Source organism: Corvus kubaryi, unplaced genomic scaffold (genome assembly GCF_017639235.1).
Source record: "Corvus kubaryi isolate FWS band 111438036 unplaced genomic scaffold, C.kubaryi_AGA036_p1.0 37398, whole genome shotgun sequence".
In the NCBI taxonomy this organism is placed as follows: Eukaryota; Metazoa; Chordata; class Aves; order Passeriformes; family Corvidae; genus Corvus; species Corvus kubaryi.
In genome coordinates this window covers 50,401,689-50,427,947 of record NW_024581137.1, presented here as the reverse complement: position 1 = coordinate 50,427,947, position 26,259 = coordinate 50,401,689, and the positions used below count along the sequence as shown (strand labels likewise).

The 26,259-nt window shown below is 42.0% G+C and overlaps 1 protein-coding gene across 1 annotated transcript in view; it reads left to right on the top strand.

The window, feature by feature from the left end:
- Nucleotides 1-26,259, top strand: part of DNAJB6 (DnaJ heat shock protein family (Hsp40) member B6) — a 126,272-nt gene that overhangs the window by 68,346 nt on the left and 31,667 nt on the right. The window contains exons 10-13 of the transcript XR_006018688.1: nucleotides 7,089-7,284; nucleotides 7,477-7,544; nucleotides 16,083-16,419; nucleotides 19,005-19,273. The gene's annotated coding sequence lies outside the window, so the exon portion shown is untranslated. The remainder of the gene's footprint in view (nucleotides 1-7,088; nucleotides 7,285-7,476; nucleotides 7,545-16,082; nucleotides 16,420-19,004; nucleotides 19,274-26,259) is intronic.

The following is a 26,259-nucleotide window of genomic DNA, read 5'->3' as shown; positions in this document are numbered from 1 at the left end:
CAGGCAGTGCCAGACACTGGAGTGATCTAAACCTGATTTGGGATTCCTCAGTGGAACTCCTTTGTTTTATGGTCAAGAGGAGAATATTATGAAAATCTGATCTGCTACATTACATGGGACCATATAATTTCACTTGATGCCTGCATTGAAGTTATGATCTCATGGCAAGCCCAGAGTGTACTTCACAGAGAAACACCCATCCATAGCTGGAATACTTACCTCTTTTAAACATCGTCCCATACAGAAGGTTGATGCCATGATGATTTTTTGCCTTTTTTTATAGATACCTTTTATATACCCTTTAATATAGCTTTTATGTATCCCCAGTGCTTTTAGCATGGATACTTGTAATTCCTTAAGTCTGGTAACTTAGCTTAGACCCAATATTCTGTTAAGCCAGGAGACCAAACATCCTGGAGGCCTCGCAGCTGGAGGCCAGAAAGCCCTATGCTGTCCTGAGAAACCAAGGTCTTCCCTACAACATCCTGTAAACTAAGACAGGCCCATCCAGGGGGGGATTCCTCAGGATGGGGGGCTTAATTCGAGCCTCTCATTGGGGAATATTTGATAGATATGCTAATTTGCAAGGCCTATCTATGGTATATGTGATCTACTGTGGGTGTGCCTTCCAGGGTGCATTTTGGGGTGCATTTCAGCACATTCCACCTGGATGAAGTGGAGCACCTTGAGGATCCTTACATAAATACCAAGGTAAAAACCCCCTTTCCCCTTAACCATGTATGGTTCTTGATTTTAAAACCAGGGAGAGGCAACAAGGTACTTCAGTTTACTCAGCTCCTCAAACAGCAGCTTCTTCTACATAGCTGCCTGTCTGGCTGCAGGGTCTTTGCACAGGTAGGAGCATCTCTGGCCAGGACTAAACACAGGGTTTGTCCTGAGTTAGCTAAAATGAATGGGTTTTAGTGGGGAAATGGCATAAATACAGCTGCCAGGGTAGCTATAATTACACAGACTTTGATAAATATAATTACACTGTTGTTAAGGGGATTTTGGTGTATTTTATTTCTTCTACTTGCAAGAGCTGGATAAGAGATAGAGAGCTGTCAAAGGGAGTGCACAGTTTTGTTTCCTTATCTGAAATTAGAGCCCCAGGACACAGCTGTATTCTTACACTTTAAAGATTAATTTAAAATAAATACCATGCTTTTTATATCAGACCCTTGCCTTCTGTCTGGGATTTCTGTCACGTGGATGCATTTAATGAAGGTGCAGCTTTTCCCATTTTGCTGCCCCTCTTGGAGGGGGTGTATTTGTGTGTGCTCACCTGGTGCAGGACTCAGCACTGAGTGTTTTAGCCCTGCATTTCTAGTGATAAATACCTTTACTGGAATAACGATGTGAACTTAAAGAGGTATTAAACATTAATTATACCAACACAGATTCTGGAATTATTTAAGGCTTCATGTGTGTAACATAAAAGTATTGTTATGTGCAGCATTACTCAGAATCTCACTCATAAAGGATATTTTATTTTGATCAGAAAACACAGAAGCCAAATAACAGAAGTACCATGTTGCAATCTCAGAATCCAGTCATAATTTGATGACATTATCAGGATGTTTCCTCTATAAAAGATCCCCAAAAGGTCTTCCTATTTAAATTAAACCTTGTGGAGTGCACAATGCTTTTCTGAATGGAGCTAACCATTCCTTAATTTAGCCCTGGCAGCTGCTGTGCTATTTGCACTAATATATGCTCATATTCAGTGAATTAAATCTTGATGCATCCTTCCAAGTGCACTGGGGAAGAAATCCCATCAAGGCACTTTACTCTAAAGCAGCCTTCACCAACTGATTTGTATCGCTCCAAATGTGGAGCACTTTGCTGTGATGAGTGAACTCCAACACCCACAGTAAACCCCCAAATCCTGGCGCCATTTAAGAGCCCATAAGGAGCTTTGCTCCACAAAGCTTAACGTACTCCAGTCAGGGTCCTGACTTCATAAATAAAGCAGAGGTCTGCCTTCCCCCTGGGAAGAGGCTGCTGTGTTCCTGACTCTTGTCAAACAGAAACCAATACTGAAACAGCTTTTTGGCATCAGCCAAGTGCTTTCTGCTTTGTAAGCTACTACCTCATCCTCATTTTTGATACAGCTGAATTTCCTAACATACTAGCCTGATTTATCAGCTCTGTAAAAAAACACTTACTATTTCTTTAGACTCCTTCTGGTTTTCTGCAATACCTGAGCATTTGGAGTTGCTGAACACATAAATCTGGAAGAACCATTTTTTTTTCTGGACAGACATGAAAATCAAAGTTGGAAATTTGCTCGAGTGAGGGTGGGCTGGAGGCAGAAAGTGGCTTGATGTGTGATGCACAGCCACATTACAGACATAACTTTGTCCTTGAGAAGGTGGGATTCATGGTTAAGAGACTGGAACTCAGATGATTTTCATGCAGTTCTGACTGCTGCTGATTTCTTGAGCCAATCTTAGAATGGTTACCAGTCAGCTTCTCCATTCCCCCTGTATATCTCCTGCACTTCATTCAGTGCATTTAGCTCATTAATTTTTCAGACCAGGAAACCAAAAATGCTGTTTCACAAGGCAAACAGGCAGGGAAACAATGTGGAATAATACAGAATAAACAGCCTTGTAGCTTATAAAGATGAAATTAAACCCTACAGAATATTTCTCCTTAGTGCCAACACTGAGACAGCACATTTCTCCCTATCCCTGAAATCTAGACACACCAGAGATGGAGATGGGTGAGGTCTGCTAAGTGCCCTGCTCCACCCTTTGCCCATGGCTCTCCTTGCATCCCCTCTCATTCTGAGTAATTGTATTTGCACTGCAAGCATTTGTACAATCACATTCATATCCGAGGGCTTTCCCAGAGATAAGGGGTTCTATTTCACTTCCATCCACAGCTATCTGCAATATAAGGTAATTAGTTTATCCCTTGTTTGTCAGGAGAAAACAAAACTGAGCAGCTGAAATGGTATTTGGAGGAACAGCGCATTCCTGCCCTTTGGCATAATTCAGCCTATAACTCTTTGTTCAGCTGTTCCTGGGCCATGATGTCCACCACTCTGGGATGTGACACAGAGCAGGGCTATAGGAGGATACCATCTTGATTTATAGGAAAATTTCAGCACATCCATTACAGATAAAGTTATTGAACTCCTTCAGTTGTTTATGTTCTGTATTTGTGACCTGCCCTTTTGTAGGCACACGCATTTTGGGGGCACGGGTTAGTGCAAAGGCAAAGTACCCTGTTCTCTTCTGGCTCTCCCTCAGCTCTGCCCCAGCACACTGGATGTGAGTCCCACTGGAGCGGAACAGACCCTGGGACTGTTCTCTCTGAAGGGTCTAAATACATTTTCCTGCTTGTTAGACAAACGTAATGGAACTCTAACTATCCAAACCAACTAGTGTGGTAAAAAGATGCTGTAAAATCTCAAGGATCCAGAGCAAAAGGAAGACTGTTTAAAAAGACCCTCAAAGCAGCTATCTTTAATGGAATTAGATAGCTAAATAAATAAGAAGTTATTGCTTGTAAAAAAGAAAACCTCAGTGATTTCCTTTGAGGTAAAATCAGTAGAGCAAAAGAAGGAAAAAAAAAGGACTGAAAAAAAATCCCTCACCATAAACCCCAAAGGGACTTGTCAGCTCTACAGCAGAAATTGGAGAGACCACTCAAGCAAGACGAGGATTAGGCTATCTCCTATCAAAGCACCCAAGGACTGGATTTTTACAGCAACTTAAACAGAAAGTGGTGAAGTTTTGGGTTTGGATTTTTAAAATAATTTCCAGCTGTGGCAAAGACTGGAAGAAAAAAATATACACAATATTACCCCTAAAGTGATGTCTTTCCAGCAGGACCAGTGCCTGTGTCTGGAGGGGTTTTCAGCTACTTGTGTCCTTCTAGGTCCATCAACTTTAACCATTTTAAAAGTGCTTTGCTTTCCACAGTGACCAAAGGCAGTGTAAAACACTTACACCTTTGGGTAAATCTCTGAAGACCCATGTCCCACGCTGCTGGGCATGAGAGTGAGCCGGCCTGGCCGTGAGAAGGACAGGACACAGCTCGTGACGAAGGGTCCCAGATGCTGCCTGCTGCAGGAGAGCTGCAGGCAGCCACGCCACCACGAATCCTTCCTCGTAATCCTCTCTGACCTGGGCTTCTGATCCCAGACACATCAGCACTCAGCTATTTGAATCTGCTCAGGCTTCCAAAAATACCAGGCATGCCCCGAGCAGACTCCCACTAGCACAGCTCTGCTGGGAGAATGCGTCATGAGCTGGTTTGCTCCGTGCAGGAGCCCCACGCTCGCCCACCGTGCACCTCCCTGCCCCACAGACAGTGTCACTGCATTTACAAGTAGCAGAAATCAGGCAAATTATCACTGCAGTGTGAATAAATTATTCCTTATTAAAACTCAACACTTTTTCACTAAGCCCTCGAGTTTTGAGACTGTGCCTTTGCTCACGTGTGTCCTCGAGTCCAAGCACTGAGGGGAGGGCATTGGTTGCATTACTGCTATAGAGTCCTCAGCTCTGGCACGAGTTCCCTCGCTGCTGTGGTCCTCTCCTTCTTTACAAGGTGCTTCTGGGTACCATCTCCTCTAGGCTCAGCCCAGCTCCAGCCCTTTCTTCTTCACTTCTGCAGCTTCTCAGGTCGGACTGGTGGCAGCTTCCAGGGACACAGAGAAGTTGGTGCATCCCTTGTCTTACTGTATGGCTTCTGCTGTCATTTGATAGTAAACTATGCCAGGGCTGCATAACTGGGCATCTTCACCTGCCCATCTTCAGACCTGTGTGTTCAGTGACTGGTCCTGCACTGTCCCTCTGTGGTTCAGTCCCGCTCCCACCATCTGCTTTGTATCTTTAACCAGTTTTCCCCCAAAGAGACAACCAATAGGGTTTTAATTTGTAGTCTACTTCCGGGCTTTCAACTTGCTCTTCTAAAAGTTATTAATTCCAGGACAAACACAATTTTGTCTCTCTTTTTCAGCCTCAGATTCTGGCGCTGTTGAGGTAATGTGTCTCTGTCTGTCTAGCTTTATATAACTGCCTCCCTTTCTCTCTTTTTTTTTTTTTAATTTTCTTTGCCACTTTATCAACAACTGGAGAAAAACTCTTATCTCCTTCCTACGGGCAGGGCACAAAGAGATAAAAAAGCAATTCCAAAGCCAAAGCCCAAAGTCTACCCGCCTAGCCATCAGCCACCAACCTTCCTTGGCTAAATCTGACAGTGTCCTAAGCCTGGGGCCTCACCAGGTTCTTCTTGGAGATTTTCTTAAACACCCCTACATGTTCTACATTTGGAGACACATAGCCACCAAGTCTGTGCAGCCACCTGTGCTCCTGCTGGGGGTCACCATTGAGGTGCTCTGTGCCCATTCCCACCTTCAGAGCTGGCCCTGAAAAGCCCACGTACGTAAAGGTGGTCTCGATTTATGCTCAGGGGATAAAACCTCCTGCTGGGATGGAGTAGCTGCAAGTTCACCTCCCTCAGCTGCCTGAAGGCTTCACGGCATTATCTGCTGCCCACAAGGCTCTGCAGCTGTAGGGAGGAGAGTAACTGGGCATATCCCAAACATCAATTCCAGGATTTCATAAATGTGGGAAAGCTTGACCTTAACATCTGCCATCAGTGGAGTCCTCTCCATAGGAGAGCTTTGTATGGAAGTATTTTTTAGCCCCTTCCCCTGTTTTGTGACTTTGTGCGGTCAGTTTACCTTATCTTGATGCCATTCCTTAAGGTGTCTGACTTGCAACAGTGCTCTTTTTAGGTACTGGAGTGCTCAAGTTCTGCTTATAAATCTAAGTAACTCACATAAGTTAAAATAGGAATTTATTCTGAAGCTATCAATCCAGTTTAAATTCACATCACTTCTTTTTAACCTCAAGACTTCTAAAAACAGTTGCCTCAGTATATGAATGTTATGTTATCGAATAATTTTCAAGGATGCTATTGGTCTTTATAGGGCTGTATCAAGGCAAACTGTATCAAAGAATCCATTGCTCATTGCTCAATGTGTGATTACAATGGATTCTGTATCTTTACAAGTTTACATGTTTAGCTCCAGGCATTTTGTTATGACTGGCACTAATGATAACCTTTCAAAATAAGCATATGTGTATTGTTCTATATTATTAGTAAAGTGACTCTAATCCCTACTCCCCTTAGTTTTCCTGTTTTAAAAATTCTTCTGACTGGGATTTAGAAGACCAGTACTGCCATCCTTGAATTATTTCAGATTAATAATTTTGATGCCAGGGAAGTATTTTGCTGATAACTCCCTCACTCCCTGGAAAACCCATTCATATTTTAAAATCTTCGAAGGAAACCAGGAATTTGCCAGTTCCCAACTGTCATTTGCTCATTATAGCCTACTTTTGGAGCATTGCCAGAAGCTCTCATCAGTCTGCTAGTGATGTATATGTGGCTCTTTCAGCATCACGTATGGCTGGGGACAAGAAATAGGCACACCGAAACAACAGCTGCTGATTTCACTTTGAAAATGCTCTTTGACCTTGACCCCTGCCTGGAAACCACAATATTATTAATTCAAGTCTCACGTTGTGTCTTCTCTTTACTTGTAATCTCTGTAGGTTTTATTACTAAGTACAATTTACAGATTTTACAAACTCGGAATAAAATCGCTCTGTTAGCAGGACACCCCCAATGCCAGTCTGTCTGCCAGGGTTCTCATGGGAGCTAGTTACTCTTTGCACAGCCTCAGAACCTTCCTAGTGACCCAGCACAGGAGCAGAACTAATAGTAGAAAGCCCTAAATTCACTGTAAGTGTAGAATAATCTTATTTAAAACCATTAACCTAAATCCCTACTGAATTCATTTGGCAAAACATGAGCCCTTGGAGTAGCACAGATACCATTTTTTTTGTGTGCGTGTGATAGCACATATTCTTGCTTAGGAAGATTTATCTGATATAATGACATAGCTGCATTTAGATTGTGTGAAGCAGTACGTGTCATAAACTGCTTGAACACTCGTTAAACCTGATGAATGAAATAACCCTCCTGGGCTGGAGAGAGATGTTGCTGTTATAGATTATGATACATCATATATCACATCTGGTTGTTATTGTTCTACCCAGGTTATTTTATGTGTAAAAGGGATAGCACCAGCAGGAACAAGTCCTGCTTGTTTTGGAAGAAACAGATGCTCTGCAAACAGGAGACAGAGCAAAAAGCCTGGAAATTGGGAAATCTGCTGGAAATCTCTCTGACAGTCAGACGAAGTGCTGGAGGACTTGACTATATGGAGAAAGAGCCTGAAAAATATTATTATAGGTAAGTTATTATATTGTGGGTTGTTTCTTTTTCTACAGTAAACCAACTTGTATTCTGATTTAAATTCTTTTCATTCTGAGTGCTTTCCCTTTGGAAATGTTGCCACAGGGGCTGCTTATCCCTTACTTGGGTCTCTCAGGTTGGAGTCTGGTACTCACTGATATTGATACGTGTCTTTCCTTCTGTCCTCAGGGTGCACCAGACTGGGGCCCAGATCTGCATTTCAGTGGCTCTCTAAACTGTCTAAGTCTTGGGAAAAGGTAAATCCTCCTAAAATTGCAGGCCAAGCATTGTTCACTTTGGGTAATCTGTATAAGCCTCGTATTTTTTTATTTACTGGTAGTACAATACCTCCAGTTCTCAGGTTTCCAATTTTGGTTGGCCATGTATCTGTTGGCAGGCAGGGAGCAGATTCTATCAGCCGGAGCCAATTCCCGATGGAGTCAACAGGTTCTGAGCCAGGCCAGCTGCCCTTGGCTGTGAACTGTAAAATAAATATTTCTCTTAAACATGGAGCATCTTGAGTATTCCAAGAATGTCTCAAAAGCCAATCTAGGCTATGTCAGCTCTTCTTCATATGCAATGGGGAAAAATCCCTTCAGAACTGAGGCATGGGAAGTATGTAATGCTGAGATGTGTCATTGTCTAAACTCTGGGCAGGGTGGGATATTAGGGAAGGTTTCCAGGGAACCAGAAAAACTTTCACAAACTTACTGGCTGACAACCAAGGCAAATGTCATTCCAGATATGGCAGAGAATTAAGCAGCTCTAGAGCAAAGTAAAAGCACATCCAAAAATAAAGATAATAACACTTATTTTAACGTTAAATGCTAAAAAATCAAGTGCTGTAAAAGTCAGTGAGAGTAGGGAAGAGACTTACAATCCCTGGTAGTATTTAAATGAGCAATTTTCTGTGATTATGATTAAAAACAAGTCTTTAGATGCATTCAAATGTGTGAATTGTTTCCTGGCTTTCAGAGGGACCAGTTTTTAAGTTGCATGCAATGTGCTTTGCTAAGCTGTGGTCAAAATTTCTCTCACCTGGACAGCAATGGGTCGTGCTGTGATACAAAAACAGTGTCTCTGGCTTAAGGTGTCTGTTCTAAATCTAATAAATAGATAAACAAAGCAAGCAAACAAACAAAATATGCTTTTCAAATAAGTCCACCTAGGAGTCAAAAATTTCTCACTGAGGCTACATAAAATTTTAGAACTAAACATCGTCCCTTACTGATTCTCCTGTTTTACATCCATTTGCTTCTTTCTCATCTCTCTTTCCAAGCCTCTCTGGGGCATCACTGGTTTTGATCCCAGTATTCTCTCAATGCTGACAATGTCTGGATTGCTGGGTTCCTTGGGTGGAAAGCACCCACAAGGAGATGTGTCCATGGAGCTACTGCCTAAGCACCTACAGCAGACAGTGGAGCTCTAGTCAGTGCAATCCAATGACCCTCAGGAATATTGGAGATCTTTCTAAAGTACTGACCTGCCTTTGGCCACATGACTCCCCCTCTGGGGTCCAGAGCTCACACTGACAGCAACTGTAACAGGGCCCTACACACAGCCACCCTGGCAGATCCTTCAGATTCTGCGTCCTAAGCAGGATCTGGGTCCTACCTTTGCTGTCCAGACTAAAATCCTGGCACATCTTTGTGATTGGTCAGTTGCTTTTTGTTCAGTTTTAAATCTTTCTTCACAATGTTTCTTCCTTTCCACATCCTTTCCTAATCATGGCAGGTGATAAGGCTGTTCTGCCTGTCACTCAGGCTCCCAGCCTGGCCATTGTTTGAGCTGGGATTTGGCTGAGCTGTGATTACTGAAATCTCAATGATTCTTGATTTCTGACTTCTCTAGCAGCAACCCTTCCCAGCAATGCCCACAGGTAAAATTCTCCTCCGGGCACCCCATTTTCACACTTAGATCCTTGGAGGTTTCCTTCTGTTACACTTGAGAAAATCAATCCTATCCTGCTCTTACCCACAGGCTGCAAAAGGTCATTCCCCAGCCTGGATTGCCTCTCACCTTTCTTTTTCCATGCTGACACCTTTCTCTCAGATACTGAACACCTTGGCTCTCTGGGCATACACAGCCTGGCCAGCTCCCAACCTTCTGCCTCAGCTTCCACTGCCTGTCAAGGCAGTTCTCTCTGCCAGGGTGCCATCATTCCTGGTTGACTTTTCCAACCTGCACAGTTCCAACCAAGAACCTGCACACTTTCTTCCACAGGCCCTAGTGCTTAGAAGATACATCTTGCAAACAGCCACAAAACGACATCACAACCTGCCTTCAGAGTTCTTATTTTAATTCTACTTTGGCATAAGGCTTAAGGAAAAACCCCCAACCTTTGACATAGTACATTATACAAATACTTTATTATACAGAATAATGTAGTTGTTAATGATTTATTTCCTGTATATTTTTTATTTTTGATTATAAGCTCCTTGGGGTAAGAACTGCATTCAGGAGTTTTTTATTAGAGAAAACATAAGTACAACATTAGGATAAATAAAGGTGGGTAATAGCTTTTTTGTTCAAGAGAAGGACAGGCCTAAATTTCCTGTTAGTTGGATGTTGTGAACTCCCTTACGAGCTGTGAAAGTTGACATCAGTTTTCCTAATTCATTGGCTTTTTTTCTAGGGTAACAGGGCATGGGGTTAGCTTTGGGAGATGTGAGAGCACCTTATTTCAGTCAGTCTTATTTCAGTATAAAACCCCAGCTGCTTCTTCAACGCTGCACTTTTTGGAGAAGCCACTGGAGGGAAACCTCCACTACAAAACCAAAGCCAGCTGCAACCTGCTCCAGCACTTCCAGCCTCGTCCCTCCTGCTCCCTCTCGGATGGAAGACTCCAAACACGGTTGTTATTTTTCAGGTTGCAGATTACTTCAGGTTTAAAATCAAAGAACTAACATGACATAAAGTTATTTGCTCTATAGACACAGGAGGAAAGGAAGGAAAGAAAGAAAGAAAAATGCTCGTGTCACTTTGGATCCGTGTTAAAGCTCACAACTTTAACATTGGGGAAACAATGTTGGAATTCCTGCTCTGGCAAAGCTCGGCTTGCAGGCCACCTGTGCTGACACAAGAAAAGATTCCAAGACTGAGTGGGGAACAGCAGTAGCTCCAGTCTGCAGCCACCAGACATGTTAAGACAACCAAATCCTCTCTGATGGCCAGGCTGTTCGTCCTGCTGCTGAGGGTTTTGTGAGTGATGGCCATAGCAAAGGTGAAGTCATCTCATTCTGGATCCCTGCAAGCTGCAGAATTTCCCTTTTCCACACCAGGTCTACTCCTGTTACTGCAATCACAGTTTCTCTAGTCTAAATGAAGTAGTATTTATGGCTATCCGCTACTTTTCCAGAAAAAAATAATAGTCACCAAGAAAGTGGCAATCTGGGGAAAATATGCCAAATGTGTCTAAAACATATCTCTGTGCTAATATGATTCTATTTTAGTCTGAAACAGAAGGCAGGAAGCATTTATGTTACTGAGTACCTAAATTTATCTTCAAAAGAATATTTATTAAAGTCACCATAGAAACAGAAATTTAGAAGTATTAGACTTATTCCAGTTGTTGCAATTACTATTTCCTCCACAGCAGGATCTGTTATATAGGAAATAATGAATAGCTCAAGTTATGTTATAATCTTATTCTAGAGATTTTTGATCTTTAATGGAAAAAACCCCAACTTTTGTTGCATGAAAAGCTGCCCTTTCACATTCCTGCTTTAATTCACTGATCAAAAAGAGAAAAAGCCCTTGAACTATTTACTTGGAAATAAAGATATAAGGAAGAAGTTTGCATGTGCAGTGCACAATTTTTGGGCAGTATCCAGGAGTGTTTGTCAGATTTAAAAATGCTGTTTTATTTGCTGATTGATAAACAAGGTCCATGACTGACTGTACAAAGTTAACAAAGGATCTGCTCAGCCTGGTGGCCCAGTGGTCACTCTAAATTGTGTCCTCAGTTGTCACAGCTGCTGCTTGCAAAGCCATTTTAAAGATGACCCCATTGCTGGCTTGCAAAGACCATTTTTGTAGCTTGACTTCTTTAACCACAGCATCCCCCAGCTGACCCAGCTGTGAGCTGCAGCCCACGCTCTGGCCATGCCTGGGACGTTCCCTCTGGTTTCCCAAGGGGATTACACACCCCATGTTCCTGCTGGATTGCCTCATGCTGACCACAGCTAAGCCAATGTGCTCCACTCCGGAACTATTGATAAAGAAGCATACTGCAAATGCCAAACTCTGGAACAGCTAGTTCTGTGTGCTAAAAACCAACTTAAACCATGAAAAATATTAAGTACAAAGCAGTCTCTTCTCCCACCCTTACTTTGTCCAGCCTTTCACACCAGCTCTTCAGTGCAGTGGCTACTCCAGAGTTCCATCATTTCCAGTATGGATGACGCAAATGTCCTGTCATAAAAGCTTCACCTTTTCTCACTGGATGTATTTTCTAAAAGCGACAATGTAATCCTGTATGCACAGGTTATATTTATCACAGCTGGCTTAGGCAGCGACAGAATTAATTAGGAAGTGTCTCAAATGTCAGATCATTAAATGAAATTGTAAAAAGGTAAATTGTAGTCTTCAGCAAGCAGAGATCTCAGAAAATGATCCTTGAAACAAATTGCAATTGCTGTAAAATATTCATTTCTTCTTTACAATAGGGACAGTGTATATGGTTCCACATAAACACTATAACTTTCTAATTTGATGTGAAGGTCAGTATAGAGGTCGTGATGAAGAATTTCTTTTAGTCTCTGAGGAATGACTAAACACCGAACAAATATTTAATTTGCATTTTACATTACTATTGAATAGACTTTTCGTCTTCAAAAAATCCCTGTAGAGCTTATTTCAGTTCCTGTCAAAAATTTACAGGATTAAAATGGAAAAAAACCCAAGATATACAACAGCTAACAGTTGATAAATTCTTCCCTTTTTACTATTTGAATAACAAAAAAGGTACTATAATAGTCAAAAATGGGAAAATGCAGCATATTTCTCTCTTTTCATCCTAACATGCAAAATTTTCTAGCCTGAAATCAATATTTAGACTTTGTAGTAGAAATACATTTTAAATGGAAAAACTCTTGTAATATAGTTTTAAAATCATGGATGTGAGGTCTGTTATTTAATGCACTCTTTGATTCCAGGGACTAACAGGAGATTTCTGTACCAGAATGCCAATTCTCACTCACATTGCAAGAGGTAGCAAATTACAACAGAAAACAGCATGGGGGGACAACACATTATTTTTCTCTGTTCTTCCTCTTCTCTCCCTGAGTCAATCTGTTTGGACTGTGTCAGCTGGGGTGTCAGAGCAGCGTGTTATGGAAAGGCATGCTTTGAAGTGGTTTCCATCCATTTGCCAGTGTATTTTGTAGGCCATTTGGGGCGCATACAGACCCTGCTCCTTACTCACTTTGCAGGGCTGACATGATGCAGAACATGGCAGGGTCCACGTGCAAACACAGGCAGGTGAGCAAGCCCTTCTCCTGCAAGACCTGCCTCACAGAGCTGTAGTGAGGGGGAAAATTGCATTGGAAATAAGTACATGCTTTCTTCCCACTGGTTCAAGCATTCTGAGGATGTATCAGCTCCAGGGGCAAAGAACATGAGTGGATAGCAGCAGTTGGTTTGTCAGCACTGAGCTGAGATTGTACTATACTAAACACAGCTACTGTAAACCAGGGGTCTGAAATATGGAAGGATTTATTAAAGGGTCTTGTTTCTTCTTAAGATTACCCCCACATCCCCAGCTTCTGTGTGGGCACCCATCTGCCTGGCGTCATGGTGTTAAAATCTGTGGCTCTTACACCTCCCACACTTATAAGAGGGTCTTGAGATTGGCCACCATCACAGGAACCCTTCACTGGAATTTCAACTCAGTTGTATGGTTGCAGAGATGGTCTCTAACCCCTCTCCTCTGCAGAACAGTTTGGACAACCTGTTCCTGAACTTAGTGAGTGCTGGGAAAGTGAAGCCACTAAGTGGAAGGTGTCCAATATTCTTTCCCTATAAAACATTTTTGACAGCAATGTTGCTGATCCCTCCTACAGTTCCAGAAGACTTTGGGAGAAGGGAGTTCTCAGCAGAAAAGTGAACATAGATACCTGTGTTGCTGTCCCAGTCTCCTCTGCACAGTGCTGGAGAGGGGAGCTCTGTCCCATCTGTTTTCCCAGCCCTAAATTCAGTAAGAGAGAGGTGATCGTGGCTTGGAGCACAGATGTGCCTCTCCACATCACTCCCTGGGACTGTGCTGGAGATGGGAAGGGACAAAAGCAGACAGTGGTGACACTTGCAGATATGAAGCTGGGTAACTTTGAAATTCAGGTTTCAACACTGACCTTGTGACTTATCTTTGTTAAACTGTGTCAGCACATGGACCTGCTGGAGCAAGTCCAGAAGAGGGTGACGAACGTGATCAGAGGGCTAGAGCACTTTTGCCATGGATACAGGCTGAGAGAGCTGGGGTTGTTCAGTCTGGGGAAAAGAAGGCTCCAGAGAGTCCTTAGAGCACCTTCCAGTACCTTAAGAGGCTACAAGAGAGCTGGAGAGGGACTTCTGACAAGGACATGAAATGATAGGACAAGGAGGAACAGGTTCAAACCAAGAGAGTAGGTTTAAATTAGCTATTAGGAAGAAATTCTTTACTGTGATGGTGGTGAGGCACTGGCACAGGTTGCCCAGGAAAGCTGTGGATTACCCATCTCTGGAAGTACTCGAGGCTGGGTTGTATAGGGCTCTGAGCAACCTGGTCTGAGTGGAAGATGTCCCTGCCCATGGCAAGGGCTTCAGAACTAGGTGGTGTTTATGGTCCCCTCCAACTCAAACCATTCTAGGCTCCTATGATATTGGTACCCACAGACATGTATGGCACTTTCACCTAAGGTGTGATATGTTGACAACCTTCTGTAACAGAGAAAGTGTTCCCACCTAGAACTTGGCAATTCTCCACTGCACCACCAGACTCACAGCGCTCAGTGAGACGGACAGAATACGGCAGCCAAAATGCTGGTGTCCTTAAAGGAACCCAAAAGTGACTGACCATCAGTTTCTAATCCTGTACCAGTCCTGCAGAATTGCTATCATTCAATCTTCTTTGTGCTCTTACCTGGTATCACATGGACTCCTTCATGTTTGCTCCTCCTATTGAAAGCCCAGGCCTTGATCATCTGTTAGGAGGGCACAGTGAATGTCACATGAGTGAATTGTTGTTTCTTTTTCTTTGTGAACTGTTGAAGTTGCTTCTGGAGGACATAAATGCCTTTTCTCATTGTCTCCACTCCTTTGTCTTCATTTTTGATGCTGAGGGCATTCAGGAAGTACCGGTCATGTTGCATGGGATGTAGGAAGCTTAATGCACAAATCACAAACCTTCTGCTTCATTCATAAAGAAGTAACAGGAGATTTTGTTTTCTCTTAAATGAATATTTTGATTAACAGGCTGATGCTGGGCATTTTTTTAAAAGGAGACAGCAATAATAATAAAAAGGTCTGTTTGCTTTTTGTTTCATATTATACAAGGATTTGCCTGAAAGAAGTATCAATTATATTTGTATAAGAACATTTCTCCTCACTGGTTTTAGCCCTGTGTGTTGCACTGATTAAGGGGAATTGATCTTTGCTGCCACACAGAAATAGGAAAACAAACATGAGCTCAGTGGTTGTATAAGATGTGCTCGAGGGCCATAATTTGAGCCAAGAGGAACACTTTGTGGCTTAGGCCATGCAGACAAGTCTATCAAAGGTACAACGTGTCATATACAGATTTCTGTTTAGTGGACCTTTCTGTCCCAGCCTCCACATTTATCACTGTCTCCCTGACAGGAGCTCTGCCCTGTTATCCTGACTTGTATGTCATTTATCAGTGTTAAGTACAACAAAAGAGTATCTCTTTAAACCCCCTTTACCCTTTCACATGCTTCTACCCTTGAATAATGATATCTGTCTCTGCAGCCACAAATATTCCATTTCATCCTTTCCTTTGTATTACATTAGTTGCTCAAAAAATGATTAAAATGGCATTAGTGCACTTTAAAATGAAAATTATTATATTATTGTTGGAGTAGCGTAGGAGAAGAGATAAAAGCATTTGGGTGCTTTTGCCCCCTTTTTAGGCCTGTCAAGGCAAAAGAATTTGTATATATATGTATACACAAAAAAACCCATCCACAAAATCAAAATTTGCAATGCCACCTCAGCCCAAATGACACAGCCCCAAGCCCAAAGCTGGATTTTCAGCTGTGGGTATAAATAACTGTGTTCAAAGGAAGAAGTGTAAATTATGACATAAACACAGACATTAAAATAACATTAATGGTCTTTGAACATACTTTCACATATGACTACTGCATTTATTTTATTCAAGAACAAAGAGGAAAGAGGTGAAAACAAGCCTCAGAAACCTTACAAAGGTTACACAAAAAGTATAGTAACACTGAAAACAGTTGCTAGAAGAGATGTTTTCAAGCAACATTTCAGGGCCATGCCTGCTGCCATGTTTTATAACAACAGACTGCCTTTATAGGAAGTTGGTAACATGCTGGGAATCATAAGCTTCACAGAATTTATGTTTAGCTACTGCCTTGCTAGACATTTTATAAAGATGTGTTAGCAACTCTGTATAACAGGTATGGTCCAGGCTTGGGTTATTAATTATAGCTTGGAGATTCAATTTAAAATCAATAAAAACCCAAATGAATTGCCAGTTTGAAACTTTGCTTCTCGTTTTCTCATGTGTACATATGCATAAATCATCCCGTTCTCACACCTCCTTCTCTGTTTTCCAGACCTATTTCCCAGTTCTCTTTCTGAAAGGCAGAAAACACCTCATGCTTCACGTTTTTCCCAGCCTCCACATGCTCCTGAACTGGTTGGATGCATTCCCTGGCACTCCTCATCACTATGCTGGATCCTTTCAGACACCACTTACAGGATACTGGGACCTGCAATCTTGGGTACAACAGTGAAGCAGTATCTGCAGAGGGAGAGAGCACTGCATGGCACAGCTACTGCAAAGTGATGGCACGGGAAAGGATGAAAGGATCCCTCTCACTACTCCAGACTTGGATCCTGAGACAGACATAATTTGTGCAACACGTGTCAAAGCCTCTGGGACAAAGACGGGTAAGCTGCTGCATGGTGAAAATACCTGATGCTGCAGGAATGCCCAGGAAAGGATTATTGGATAAAACCAGGTCACCTGGTCCTGAAGCTGGTACAACACCAGGAATACAAGGATACATGGAAATGGGGGAGAAATTTGGAAGGTAGGGTGTCTTCAGGAGCTCGTGATTTCCAGATCTGGTAGCTGAAAAGGCTCTTGGGGTGTTTAGGAGCTGGAGGATAGTTGCTATCCCTGAGCAGATTTGTCTTTTGTATTTGTATCCTTGTTACCATTTGCTTTCAATGTGGTAATTAAGAGCCCGGCCATATATCCTGCTAATTGCCTTCTCTTGTTTTGCCATTGAGTTTACTTGATCCCCTGCGTACCCTGGTCTTAAATACACTTAGCTGAAAATCACTAGATTTCTACTGAGTAGAGAAGGCAGGTTCTGGACAAGGTTTTCAGCTGAGTGCAAAAAACCTCTAATAGGCTTACAAAAGAGACCATATAATGGTGTTTGCAGCACTTGTGTGATGGCATGGCAGACTCTGTGGAGTCTGCTTCTCATTGACCAGTTGCTATCACAGACTGGAGATCTGAGATCAAGTCTCTCACAGAGGCTGCCAACTGGCACAATACATTTTCCAACTGGCAAGCAAGTCCCAACCCCTGACTGTCCCAGGAGCATCTCTGGAGGGCAGTGAGGCAGTCTGAACCTCCTTTTTCTGGCTGCTCTACAAAGACACCACCAAAAGACCCATCCTGGTGTGACCATCACATGTATGCAATGCTTTGGATGAGCTCCTCTCAGACAAAGCCTTACACAAAGCCACTACAGCAGTAGTTTTCCCAAAATGGGATAAACTGACCTAACAGCCACTTCCCAGTAGAATCAGTGCCTACTCCTTTCCCTTTTCTCCATCTCTGCTCTCTGCTACATACTCTTGTCATTAACCACGTGGTAGGTATGTGTCTGAATCCCCCTGCAAATGGATGCAGCCCATTCACTCAGAAAACCCCTATTTTTTGTTCCTTGGTTACCAAAAATTGCAGGAGACTGGACTGAGAGGCAGCAGAAGACCATGAGAAGGGATGAGGAAAATAGAGATGGTGCACAGGAGATAGTGGGAGCCATGTCTGAGTGTAGGAAAAGCGCAGAAGACTCATGTCTGTTTTTAGGGCAGGAGTGAGCCATTAGACCAGCCCAGTAGATCATGACACTTACCTTGATGCATCCTTAGCTCTCCTAGGAATATCACTCCTGGTACAACTGAAGGCAGACTTCTCACAAGTGCCCCGGGACTGGTGGCTCACAGCTGCCATACAATCAGCTCATGACCTTTCAGTCATTTCCAACGATGAGCTCTCATTTTATGGGAGGTATTTTTTGGGTGTTATTTCCAAATGTATCAGTTAATATTTTGCACCTTGAATGAATTTTACCCTGTTTCCATTATTCCAGTCCAAAGCACCATGCAATCCCTCCTGTACCACATACCAATTCTCTGCTGGGAACATCTCCCAGCTTTGTGCCATCAACACACACCATCACATGCTCCTGACATTTGTGCCAATTTAGGCTACATTTTCAACAAACCACAAGCTATTTCACATACCCTGATGGAGCATGGCTTAGCCCCACATTGTCACTTAGTTCAGAGTTTGATGTTAAAAAACCTCCTGGCAAGATTGTTATAACTCCCACTGAAATCACAAGGGGTCTTGGCAGGCATGAGACTGTGTCAGGCCACTGTGCAGAACAGGCTGGAAAGTTTAGGACCTAAGTCTAAGTTGTGAAGAAAATGGTTTGAATCTTCCAGTGTTTTTTTAAGGTAATTTTTCTAGCTTTTTATTGATCAATACAATGGAAAAAAGCCCCCACCCTGTGTTTAAACAAAATTACAGTGAATTGCTCAAAGGCAAAACAAAATTCTCTGCTCAGCTGTTTGGCTCACATTCATCTCCCTTTACTCCTATAGAAGTGACATTTTAATTAACTGTGTCAGGTGGATGTGTAACATCTCTGCTGAAAAGCCTGTATCTGCTCAGCTGTGTGTCATAGTTTCTATACCACTAGGATCTACTAGAGGTCATGCTTTTGTGGCAGAAGTATCCAAATTCTAAACAAATACTTCCTAATACATAATCTGTCAAAGCTTTTCTTCTACTTGCACAAATGTATGGAAACTAGTGATTTACATACACAATTTTTTCTAAAAGCAAGCAAAAAATTTTCTATAGCAGGATCAAAAATCAGTTCTTTGTGGGTAATAAACAGTTCTGCATGGGACTGGCTGGCTAAATGGTAGTGATTTTGTTCCTCGAGTGAGTGCTTTTAGCTATGAATACCTAAGTGTGCAAATGTAAACCGCTGCTTCTGCAAATATATGTGCAGCTCTGAGGTTCACTTTCTGTGAATGTTAATGGACACAGAATTCAATCACATGAATATTCAAAGAAAGTGAACACAAAAGCAGCACAAGGGTGGTTGAAGCAAACAGATGTAAAAATGTAAGCCCAGAATCATGGCTTCCCCCCCCTCGTCAGTGTGAGTGCCTTCAACTTTGAGAGCTTTACAGTATTAACCAGATTCTGAATTTTTCAGGTAAATATAATGCAGTACAAGCTGTGACACTTCACAGAGTCTTGTGAGGAACATATCGGTTGTGTCAGGAAGTTTGATTTGGATCTGAAGCTTTCCTAGTCAACTGTCAGCTTAGACCTACATGGGAACGCCGTGGTGCAGGAAATACTTCTGCTGGGATGACAAGGATATGGCCAAAGAAGATGAACACTAGCTTTATGAGAGTCCCTTGTCAACCAGGAATGAGGGAAATGATGTTCGTGAAATTCTTTGAAAGAGAAGGGATGAAGGTGAGCAATATTTTCATTATTTTACAACATAACAATGTATGGTGGGGTTTAAATTGCAAGTGTGTGATTTTAACATCAGTGAATAGGAGGAAGAAACAAAGGAGGAATGGAAATCTGTAGGTACACTTATATGTGTACTTGAACATATATTCTCAATCTGTCACCTTTAGATGTGCCCACTTAGCTGCAGCTGTGAGTGGGGACCTCTGAAAGAATCACAGAAGCAGGAGTGGGCATACAAATAGAGTAAAACTCCAGGTGGCTGGAGTGCTGCATTTTGTAATTCAGGAACTTTCCTGATGCATTTTAATTTTACCCATAAAGAAATCACACATGGACGCAATCTACAGGGAAAGAACACTGGAGGTTATGAACGAAACCGGTTAAAATTAAAGAGAGGCAATTCAGACCTTTGGAAAAGCTAATGGCATTTTCCCAAGCACATCATGAGCGCACAGTCAGTGGGAGCTCACCACACATCAGTAATGTGAGTAAATGGTAACTCCCCTAGGGCAACTAAGGGGAAACTGAGGCATGTAGGGTACTCACTGGAACTCTGATTCTGCAAAGCACTCCAGTATATGTTTCAAACATGGGCCATCCTCACTCATGGCAAATGCTGTTTTCCTGAACTTTGTAACTGTTTGTCTCAAATCCTTCTCCCTAAAAGAGGGATGATGTGATGGCTGTGCACAGAATTATTCTGTGGTTAGAAGTATGCATCTGTTTAGTTCGGTGAGAAAAAAGCTACACATATGGCTGAAGGCCAGAGCAGGACAGGGTCAAAGATGGGCTTGAGACAGAAGTATTGTTAAGAACATCAGGCACAACTATCACTGGTGTGATGGCAGAAGGAAGTGAAGAAGAGCAAGAATTGAGACTGGAGGTGACAAACAAAATAAAAAAAAAATGTAGGAAGCCTCATGAAGATGCACTATTGAATCTGCATTGCTCTTTCAATGGAAATTAAATGTAGCATGCTTACTGACCATGCAGAGTACACAGGAACCAGCTTGGAGCTTCCTAGATAGCCTTATACTGCATCAGCAGAAGTGAGGGGTACTGTGGAAAGGCTCCTGTCCCCTCATTCACTTGGTAAGATGAGCAAGACATGGCAGGGCAGGAATCAGCACATTTCTTTTCAGTATATTCCCTTTTAATCCTCTTTTTAAAAACTAAGGCAAATCTGTGCAGTGATTCGTGCAAGCTCCATGCTCCGAATCTTCATTTCTTCATGACGCCTTCATTTCTGCCACACAGCAACTTGTTTCTTTAATAGCTATGGAGGAAAATGGATTATATTTATTTATTTAGCTAACAGGAAGGGTTTGGGTTATGTAGTCAAGCCAGTAGGTCTTGAAGCCTGTTCTAGCAGCTTAACAGCTGATGACAGACCCTCAATAATCAAATCTAAATGTGTTTTCTAGGAAATTAAATACTACCTTTCATTATACTATCTTATTGGCACTATGTCAACTGCTATTTTACTGATACTCCTCCAGAAAAACGAGATCTGATAAAAATTTGCATTTCAGTTTACATTATTTATCAGAACTTTAATTTAGACTTCATAAATGTCTCATAATGATAATAACTGCAACTCTCTGCACAGTTGCATTAAGACCTACCAAAACTGTAGCACACAGCATCACTTATTCTCTGTATGGTTTCAACATAGAATAACTCCCTCTCTATTCCACCCGGTGTCAGCACCTCCTGCCTCTTCTGGAAATGCCACCAAATGAGTTGGAGATGGTATAAACATGACTGAAATCAATTTACTTAAAAGGATTGTGAACATTGATATATGGGGAGATCCACTGTGGTAACTTACGGAAAATTGTTGGGGAAAGGCTGGTACTGCCTGAGTGCTTTTCCTTTTTTCTTCAATGAGACGATCTGGTGAAAAAGCAGAATTTGAGCAATTTCAACTCCCCTAACTGGAGTCATTTAGGAAGCAGGCACATAGTCTACACCAGCCACGTGGGGTCCCTCTACATTCAGTGAAGAAGAGAGACACCTTCATCCCTCTTATTGTGGCCTCTCAGAGCTTATGCTGAGGGCCACTGTGATTTTGGTCAATCCTTCCTCTGGAAGACCTCATTTTCTTGGCTGGGGTTTGCCAAAAATGCTGCCTTGAAAGAAAAACCTCTTTGAGTGTATTTTTCACAAAATCCTGTGTTCTTTGAAAATTTTCTGATCCTTCACTTTGAACAGTATCCAAACTGAAATAAAACCTAAACAATATCTAGTTGCTAGTTTTCTTTTTCCATATTCCAATACTCTCTGCCTTCTCTCCATTTTTATTTTCCTTTGCTTTTCCAATGGAGGGAAAACAGAACAGAAAATACAGAGAGTGTGAGGATGATTAAGCCTATTTAACTACCCTGTTAAAGGTTTTCTAAACATACAGCCAGGGATCTGCTCAGGACTCTCAGGGTAAGTATGGCTTCACCACAGGATATTCTCTGCAGAGCTGTATGGGATTAAGTGAGCAGGGTTACCTCTTCACTTTCTCTTCGGCCATTAGCCCGCAGCAATCTGCTCTCCACACTCAGGCCACTCAGAGTTGAAGTGACATGAGAGAATCTACAGTAATGGCTCATTTCTGCCAGGCCTGTGCCCTGGTAGCAGATAGTCCCTCCTTCCATCAACCTGGTGGCTCAAAACAGGCAGGATGCTGCCAGTCAAACAGAGCAGCCTGGTTGATTATTCTGCAAATATTTTGCTTTTTCAAATTTGCTTACACACCAAAATATGGGTTTAGCTGATAAAAGCCAATAGCTCCATCAGAGTCCATTACAATCTATCAGGAAAATACTCAGTAATTTCCAAATTAGTCCATGGACTACAATACATTCAAGTCATCTTCATAATCTGTCTTGTAAAAAAGCCTCACCGTAATAAGAATTACCTAAACATGGATTTACCAGACAGATAGCTTGCAATGTAAATGACTTGTGTTTGGATAGGTAGAATGCATATCAAAATGCATGCTCAAATGAGAGACCATATTGACTCGCTCTGAGTTGTTATGGTCTATTAGATAAATATTATCTTGGTTCAGGATTGTGGTAGTTTTCTATATGCACAGTTTTCTGATAAGCCATATGGACTCTCAGATAAAATTGTGCCTTCAGATTTCAAAAGTGATATGGCTGAATAGCTGTAATGAATATGAGGAGGCTCCTGTTAACCAATTAATCAGAATGTGTCACTGAATGCCCCCTCCCTGTTTTCTGTTGGGACGTGCTACAATACCCACCCAGCAAACATGCACTGCTCAGTGGTATTTTGGCAAAAAACACATGCCAGGGGCACAGCAACCAATCCCTGTACAAGAGTGGTGGCTGTATTAGTACCCCTACACTTTTGTGATTCCAGTCATCTTTTGACTATTTTTCACCCTGTTCACACAGTGCAGACAGACTTACAATCACTGCTCACCAATATTAACAGAAAGAACTTTAATAGTGTCAAAGACATGGATTTCCATCATGCATTGCTTTTTCTCACTTAATAATAATGTACTAAACACATTTTTCAATCGTCAGTGGCAAAAACTCAGTGGATTTACATTTCATCTGCATGGAATGTGAGCTCCAGGGATGTCTGCATAACCTGTACAGTGTTCACATGAACTAAACAAGGCTGGGACTCAAAAAACCACTTGCTGAAGCCAAGTCCGAGCTTTGAAGGTGACACATCAAGCAACTGCTCCATCCTTAATAAACATGGGGGTTTCTCCAGGGCATTTGTACACCACACTGACATGGAAAATTATGTGGTGAATTCTAGTTTATTTCAAGTGACTGTGTTTCTTAGAGCCAACTTTTTTTCTTTCTGGCTAAACCTTGCAAAAGAGGTCTCTTGCTACCACATAAAACCCTGTGACTTCAAGAGGACAAAAAAGGACATTATTTCTGGATAAATCAAATTTTGTTCACCTTTTCCTCATCATTATGGAGTAAATTTTCTCCTGAAGAGCAACACAAAGATGTTCCTACACAGCACGGTTTAGCATTACGCAGAGATAACTGAGGCACCTTAGGGTACCACAGGCCTTATAAATGACGTCTGAGTGCTTTCCCGTAACTGTTCCTCAGAATGGGCAGTGTATCAATGCATAAGTACTTGTAAAAAGTTTTTTTAACAGATGTAAAATGGTCTCCCAGCAGAAAAAGTGCCACATGGCTGTCGTGTAGGATGCTCCCAGATGCTGCAGAGGGTGAGTCTCACTTTGGGAAAGAGATGGTCCAGATACAGGCAAGGCCACGAGCACCATGATATCATTCCTCACAAATGGGTTAAGCAACTTTGTTTCAGCTTATTTTACCTGCAGAACTTAGAAGCTAAGGCAGCATAGAGCATATTATAAAAGTAATTTTAACAGGTCAGAAATGTAACTTCATTTGGTCGTCTGTACCATGACTTCCTTGTTATCTTAATATTATTTAAAAGCATCTCTGCATTGAACGGCTAACTTCATTCTCTGAAGCATGCTGCTGAAATGTAAACATCATACAACTTTGATTTCCTGTGAATAGAGAACACATGCTGTTACTGAAAAGAGCATACAAGATTGCCACGCTTTTAGAAATCAAATGTTAATTATGAGTGGGGATTGGAGGACATAATAAGCTTTTGCCCATTCATTGCGGCCAAAGATAATTTCCAAACCTCTACAAAAATTGTATTTTGCAGGTCTGTTTGGACTCGTATTTTATTAGGAGAGCAGTGCTTCCAACCCCTAGTTCTGGCAGAGGAGGCTGTGGCTGCAGGCACTGTCTAATGCTCTTGCTACCTTTGCAAAGAGGACATCAGCATCTTGCCTGTGCTCATGTTCACAGCCATCCTCCATGAAGGAGTGTTAAGATTTTCAGCTTTAAACAGCTCTGCCATGCTGTGATTGTGCTGTTGAAGCTTTTATAGGCCAAGTTACACAATGATGTTTTTCTTTCTGTGTATATTAGTCTGTATGTCAAAATTCCAATGTGAAAACAACACCATTGTAAGCCTGAAGCATTAAGAGGTGTCAAAAGAAAACCAACTGCAATCAATTGCTTTATCTTCCCAAAAATTTGACCACAGGCAAATGAAGATGTGGCCTGAGTTTCCAGTAAAACACACAACTTATTAAACCAAAGTTACACAGTTTGTAGAAGTTTTGGATTCCCTTTGCTTTTCCGGGCTTTAATAGTTTATGCAGCTTCTTTTAACAATCAAAACAAAAGTGGGAAAGAGCTGAATATTGATAATAATATTTCAAAATTCTCCTAAAAACTACTGTGACTAGAAATGTTCATCTGCAAAACTCTATGGAACATCCCCCTGTTCCAACATGTAACTCATCTGGGAGGAACTGGAGTGCTGGCAGGAAGTAATGCACAATTGATTCTTGCTGCCACAATGCAGGTTATGACAGGAACTCTGTTTGCTATTCTTAAATAACTGCCTTGGAAAAAGACTGCTTCTGCACCCTGTGTTTCAGTGTACCTTTGGCACTGCCAGACTCTAAAGCCAGCAGACCACTCTGTGGCCAGCCCTTCTGAAGGCAGCCATCCCTTCCATTCTCTAAGGAACGCTGCTCTCAGGAGATTTCCAGCACAGCCCAGGCTCTGTTCAAAAGGCTCAGATAGGCTTGAATAAACATCTGACCTTCACAAGGAAGAAAATGTAAACTTTCCTCCCCTCCGACCCAAACTGGGACTCTTTTGAGGTTCTTTTCTACTATTTGTCTTTATTTATCAAGCAAAGAAAATATATTTGACCCTATATAATAGCAGAAGATTTTCACACTTAAAGAAGTTTTCAGCTATAATGGAAACGAGTGAAGAGTTCAAAATCGTGAATAAATAAAAAGTTTGTTGGAAGAAGTTTTAAGGTTTTTTATACTGGAAGAGTAAAAAGAATAAATAAACCCCCAGGTACACAGCATATGATGAGCCCCGTCCCCAGCTCAGGGTGAAAACTGTGCTTGTTTTGTGGAAAAAGTGCAAAACTGTGTGGCTTGATCAGCCAGGATTTCATGTTTTTATTTTACTAGAGCATTGCTACTTTCAGTGAATTTTAATGTGTGCCATCAAAACCCAAAAGTAACTTAAGCAGATATTGGTTTTCTTTTTTATTAAATGCATACCTTTTCACTTGCCTTTTTCACTGAGCACTTCATGTCCTCCTCCAAATTGTTCTAGGTTCAGCCTCCAAGAGAGTAGCGAGGGAAAATCAGGCCATTTAAAAATAAAATAGATTACTTCTGCACAGCTTTCTTTAATCAAAACCATTATAACTGAAGGCTCAGAGCCTTGATTACACCTCTTCAGAGGGCACCCCTTGATTTTTGCACGACATCCCTGATTATTTTATTTACTTATTTATTTATTTATCAGCTTTTACTTCTGGCATTGATTTCTAGGTCACCGAGTTGAGGATTTTTCTTGCTTTAAATGGATTTGCTTGTTTCTCAGTGGCAGGTTATTTTTCTTACAGGGGCTATGAAGCAAACATGCCTCTTTTTCAGAAGACGACAGAAATTCCCGTGATCACATATTCCTGGAGTTCTTTCTCTTTTTCCTTCCCCTAGCCCCTGTGGTGAGCAAGATTGGACCAAGAGTCATTCTTCCCGACCTTTCCCGAGCCCCTGCAGAGCTAAGGGCCAAAAGGTCATTTTCTCAGGTTCCCTCAGGAGGGAGAATCCAAAGGTCATTCCCTCCCTCCCCAGCTTACCCCAAGTGCATCTGAGAGACATTTAAAACTCCTTTGAAGAGGGAGGGCAGAGACTGAGTCCATGTGCTCACGGACTGCCCCTCAACAGTCACGAGATGTGAACCAGGGCTGCGCGCGAAATGTTTATCATAGAATTTCAGAATTATTTAGGTTAGAAAAGACCCTTTACAGCATCAAGTCCAACCATTTGCCCAGCACTGCCAAGTCCACCACTAAACCATGTCCTTAAGTGCCACATCTACAAGTCTTGTAAGTACCTA